The sequence below is a fragment of the Cyprinodon variegatus genome, unplaced genomic scaffold (assembly GCF_000732505.1).
Source record: "Cyprinodon variegatus isolate N-32 unplaced genomic scaffold, C_variegatus-1.0 Scaffold664, whole genome shotgun sequence".
NCBI lineage: Eukaryota > Metazoa > Chordata > Actinopteri > Cyprinodontiformes > Cyprinodontidae > Cyprinodon > Cyprinodon variegatus.
The window spans coordinates 115,945-121,944 of record NW_015151117.1 but is presented as its reverse complement, the minus strand read 5'-3'; the positions used below and the strand labels follow the sequence as shown (position 1 = coordinate 121,944).

General features: G+C 37.5%; 1 protein-coding gene across 2 annotated transcripts in view; it reads left to right on the top strand.

The window, feature by feature from the left end:
• The window catches only part of LOC107096996 (semaphorin-4B-like), an 87,438-nt gene that overhangs the window by 11,997 nt on the left and 69,441 nt on the right, over positions 1 to 6,000 (top strand). The window contains exon 1 of one of the 2 annotated variants that reach the window (XM_015393941.1): positions 5,295 to 5,452. The exons of the other annotated variant lie outside the window; for it this stretch is intronic. The gene's annotated coding sequence lies outside the window, so the exon portion shown is untranslated. Of the gene's footprint in view, positions 1 to 5,294; positions 5,453 to 6,000 lie in introns of those variants that run through there. 2 annotated transcript variants of the gene reach the window in all.

Below are 6,000 nucleotides of genomic sequence, written 5' to 3'. Positions count from 1 at the left end.
CCTCTTGTGAGGCCTTTCTTTTCATCTAATACACTTCATAGAAATTTGATCTCTTATGAACCTAAGCCAGAAAGGTGAGCTACAATGACTGTCTACAAACGTAGCTCACCACAGATATACGCCTGAAAGTGCGGATGCGCAGAGAATGACAGCTAACGGGACGAGCATGTAGGATGGCCTTACCTGAACATATTACCAGAATGATTGACAATTAGGAGGACCATTTATTGAGATGATCCACCCGGAAATAAAAGATTGTCCTCTGTACCTTTAAGAATCGACCTCACACTAAAAGCTCTCCTACAAATGTTTTCCCTAATCTTCCTACTGTGTTCCTTGGTCTCTACAGCACTTTCCCTCCATTATGTTCTCTCATAAACTTCTGAGGCCTTCCTAGAAAAGATACTGAGATTGTAGTTACTAATTTCCTGCCTTATAAAGGACGTTATTAAATAACGACAGTTATTTAATGTTTTTTTTATGGAATTATTACAGCTTCTTCAATTTGGTCTAGTTTGTGTTTGTCAATCACATAAAATCACAATCAAATACAATAGAGTGTAAGAGTGTCACAAAATAAAATAAAAAGGTCAAAGGATATGCAAGAGGGTATAGGTCTGTTGTGGTGTCTACTCTGAGATGTTTAAACTCTGTTTTCAGCATAAACTGGAGGATTCCAGTCATCTCTGAGTTAATCCCTGTTTCCATTTGAATTATCTCAGCAGATAAGGACGAGAAGCTCAGATTTAGTCTCGGCATATCAGGGTAACATCGAGACTCTTGTTGTGAAAGCCAAAGCAGGTGCTGAACAGACAGGCAGCAGTATTGAAGAGCTTTCAAAAGGTTAAACTCTTCCTGTAGATTATTTTGCCATTGGTCGGATATAGGCTTTGAGAACAGACATCTCCTCTACCTTCTCTATCGGAAAAGCTGCCACACAAGACCCTGTGAGAGAGTGACAACGTTTTCAGAATGTACCTTAACTCCATCGTCAAGCTGAGCCATAAGAATACTGCTTTAAGCATTTTGTATTTGGTTTTGGTTGTTGACAACATTTTTCCTCAGAATATCTGACAAAATCCCATGTTGTTTTGAGTTGCTGAAAGCACAAAGCTGGAGATTAATTAGAAGACTATCTTTTCCCCTGCAGGTGTTTCTGTATTATACATGAGCTTTTATTTGTTGCCCGTCTTTTCTCAGGATAAGATCATTATTACTGGATTTCCTGAGTAAAGCAGAAAGGCCATGACTTATGTTGCACTAAGTTATTAAAAGGGACCTGGACAACTTAACTTTCACAGTTCTTTTTATTCCTTCTACCAGCAAAAGAGATTACATGAATGACTGAGTTTGGATGTGGCCATGTCTTTGCCTTTGTACATAATCCTTCCTAATTCTCTTTGTGGTGGACACGCTCAGCTGTCAGTCATTGCTTGATGTCTTAAAGGAATCCCTGGGAATAAAGAGGATAACTGATGCCAAGAAGGACAAAGGAAGAGAACTTTCAGTCTGGAAGGAAATCTTATATTTTCTCAATACGCCTGATTTATTCTTTTAAAAAAAAATAGCATCCTGATGATTAAAAAAGGACATATTTATGCACTTTGCAGACTGGCCCTAAACCATCAATAAAATTATAGATACCGGGATACATCAATTTAAAACCAGGCAGTTTGTTTGTGTTTTAACTTTGTCACTATTTCATCTCATCTGATGAAGTTGAAGAATTATTATGATATTACTATTATGCAGTCTTGAAACTGCTGTATAGAAGTTGCTTGTACTTTTTTTTTTTTCTACAGTGTCTTGTCTGGCAATGTGGCAATAAGAATAATTGTCTTGATGCCAAAAAGAGCCTAACAGCTTTTACTTTCACAAGTGGAGCAGTACAGCTTTCGCCATAGTGTTCTGCTCGATTTATGCATGTAAACAGCTTTTTTTTAATAATTCATGCAGGAAGTATTTCAGATTATATGGACACTGCAATGTAAGTAGAACAGGAAAGGAAAAACATCAAGAAAAAATGAAAGTAAGAGAAGATGAAAGGGAGATAATGATAAAACGTCTTCAGTCTTCATCACCTGCAAAGAGATGTAAAAAGAACAGCACAACGGATATAGTATAAGAGATACAATAAAGTAGCACCTTGATACTATCGCTGAAGTAGAAGTAGTATTAATTAATCTGACATGTATACTGTGGTAGTTGAAGATCAGAATATGGGCTTTCTGTATGGAAGTCAATCTCTAAGTACCTGGAGCCAAGCACCTGTAGTTGTTTGTGAGAGTGCACTAGTGCATGTAAAGTTTAAAAATGCTCAATAGTAGTTGTGAAGAGCCAAAGACCCGCCCCCTCCCAGAACCCCGAGGCAATCGCTGGGGGACTCAAAACCCAAGATGACCAAAGGGACCCCCAGAGTAAAAGCGTCCATTAGGGGCCGCCGCAATGGCAAAGAAAATGCTTTTTGAAACATTTTTATGACTAGAATCTTGCCAATATAAACATCTTAGAAACAGACATTTTGAATTATTAAAACCATCTACTTCAGTGATTTCTATAGACACAGCTTCTTAAAACATTCCCTGTGCTTCTTTTATCTTTTTAAGATCATTTAACTATTAGATATTTGTAAATGTTTGTGGAATGTGACCCTGTCCCTATCTTTGTTGGGAAAATTAGTGTTCTCCCTTTTTTGGAGAGTTTTTGTCTTCTATGTAATGAGGTCAATGGTTAAAACTAAGACTGTAAAAGTTTACATTGATTATTGATTGTTTTGAAAACAAAAATTACTGAGCATGGATTATACAGATATATAAAAAAAGACATTCAAATGAATCCGTTATTTCTAACTAATCACTGGGATTATTTCTGTTTGGCAGCTTTTTCTCACCTGTTAAATTGGTTTATGATGAAGGCAATAAATGTTACTGATAAAGTGTGTATTTTTTAGTTTTTTACCAGCAAGGATAAAACTGTCAGTTAAGATGTGGTCTTTACTGGGAGTGACTGCTACAGAGTGAGGGAACATTGAACTTAAACACATAAACGAGGCATTCCTTTGGACTGAATCGCTAATCACTGCATTTTCCTTTTACCGGTATATTTTTTAAGTTAAATCTATGTAAACTGGAGGGATGGATTTGTTTGAAACACCTGTTAAATAAACATTTTGTCATTTATTAGTATATTCAGCTATGTCCATCTAGCACCAACAACCACAATCAGATTTAGCAAAGGCTTTTTTAGCAAGTACTGTTTTGTAGGAATGCTATAAGAATTGGGGAAATAGTGATGCATTTGGCAGAAGAAGAGCAACTTGGCAGATCTTAAAAACATGCAACAAAGAAAATAATATAAGTATTTACACGTGCTTGAATATTTGTATTATTTTCAGCAGAAAAGTGTTGGTAAGGGCTAGGCCTTGTTAATGAGGCAAGTTGCAGACAGTAAGAAGAAATTTTTGTCCTGCCAGATGGGGGAGTCTTCTAAAAACTGGTTTCTATTGCCTCATTTCCACTACCCCTCAGAAACCAACCCATGTCGAGTTCAGACCAAGCTTGGATCAGCTATCCGTGCCGAGCTTGGTTTTTACGACCATTTACACATCAGGCTAGCATGGTTCCTCACCTCCTATCATCGGATATTACAGCTCTCAAGGCGGGAATTATGCAATTGCATGAGAGCCTCGGTCTCGGCATCATCCCTGGTCACACCATGCTCATTTGATGCCATTTATCATTAATAGGCTGAGAAGAAGCTGGTGTTGTGAACAGGTGAAGTGATCTGTGAATTACAAAGCCGAACACGCAAGAAAACCGGTGTAATGAGTCAGCTGACTGTAAATAGGAGATGACGCGGTCTGCTCATGCGCTCTTTGTTATCAGAGAACTAAGCCACAGATGGACCGAGCCCTACTGTTGAACTAGTACTAGATTTAACATGGTTTGGTTGTGTCTGGCACGGTCCAGTTCAGTTATTTTCCATTTACACTCAACAGTTATCTCGGTTACCGTGTCGGCAGGGTTTCAAAAGGGTAGAGTAAATGAGGTTTTCCCTCCAGTTCCCTTTTTTAGGCATATGCAGTTCCTGAAGAGAAGGAAAACTATAGCTAATCACCCTCTCTGCAGAGCAAGTGGTATCTTACATTCTGCTGGTGCAGTCTTCATCCTCAGATTCTTCAGCAAGCTGTCCTCATGTCTGACTCCTAAATGCATTGAGTTCCTGGTATTTTACCTGATTAACTGTTTGTCTAAACAAGCAATTTAACCTGTACCTTTGAAATCGGCTGATTTTTTATTAACACATATTCATCTCTTCCTCATAACATAAATAATGAGTTGACAAAATCACAATTTTACTTCAGTTCTATTCAAAATGGGTTATTTCACAATAAATACATAAATAACATAATGTTAGAACACAGCCTAATCATTACTGAACAAAATATTTTCAAACAGATAAGCTTATCCTATAAATGCTGTTCAAAATGTGCCAAAATGTATTTTTACAGTGCAGTTCCTGGTTCATTCATCCATCCATCAATCCATCCAGAAAATGATTGATTAATGGATGTTTTCCCTTTCAGCTACATCAGTGATTATCTTCCTTCAAAAGCAGCAAAGTCTAATTTAGAAATGTGTCCCAGATATTGTTTAGAGCCAAAGTCTATGTATTGAAATTACTGGGGGGGACATGTCCACACCAGTCCTTCAGAAAGTTACACCTGTGGTGGAACAAAGTTTCAGAACCTTAAGTTCAACTGACATTGATTTTTAAGCGAACTTCTATTAGAAATACTGGCCTCCTGTGGTTTTTACTGACCGTGAATATTTCAATTGGTTTCTTTAAGCTGGATTCTACAGAGGAGGATTAGGGCCACTGAAAAAAAAAAAAAATAACCACCTGATTTTTTGAAATTGTATTTCAGTTTATTATGGGAAAAGTGTTTTTTTTTTTTTTTTTTTTTCAGAATTCTAACTTTAATCTCAGAATTATGACTTTTTTCATAGAATTCTGACTTTAATCTCAGAATTTTTGATTTTTTTTCCCTCAGAATTCTGACATTTTTCACAGAATTCTGACTTTTTCCCATATTAAACTGAAATAAAATGTAAAAATTTGTTAACTTTTTTTATTTTTTCAGTGGCCTCCATAGATTTCATGGTCTCCCCTCCGTGCGTAATAAGTAACAGGCGCTCTTGCAGAGTCGCAGTGTTTGCGCCATGCAGGGTGAGGGACAGACAGCGTGTGCTGAGGGAGGAGCTTAAGTTTGGAGGCTTGAAAAAGGAGCAGCCTTCAGTTTGTAGTGAAGGAGGTTTGCTTTCACATGTTGGGAGGATGATTACCGATTCCCCGGCACTGACGCAGTCCGATCAGAGCGCATTCTGAGGATTGTTTTTGTTTTTCTCTGTCATTTTTACGCAAAGACCCGCTGCTGTTTGTTTCTACAGAGGTAAGCTCTCTCTGCCTCCGCACCGTTGATTTTATCACCCAGATCAGACTACAGCTCATTTGCTTTTTTAAACGAGTTTAACCCAGAAAAAAGAACACAATTATACATTTCAAATAGTTATTATGACCTATTATTTATCTATGATGTATTTTTCTAACAAACTGTTCTGTTTTAAGGGCTTTTATTCTCCTTACTCTGTTCTGCGCTCCTCAGTCAGTGTGCGTTTCCATCCGTGTCTGGTTGGTTCTGACTAAATTATAGCTCCTAGATGAGATGAAAGAAGTAATCAGACTAGATGATCAGCCCAGCTGTGCTGGTTGTGCAGGTGGGGAGGAAGCCTGATGGACTGCAGTACATGCAGCACAAACTAAACCCACTAATAAAATATACAAATTTAATTTCTCTTTCTTTTTCTCCAAACTGGATATAGAACTAGAGGATCAGAAGTTCTGCTTGGCTCAAAATTTGAATCTGTAGAAAGTTCCAGCTCATATATACATGTCTGGTTTAAATTATTCATATTCTCAGGATGAAATAGATGGGAAATT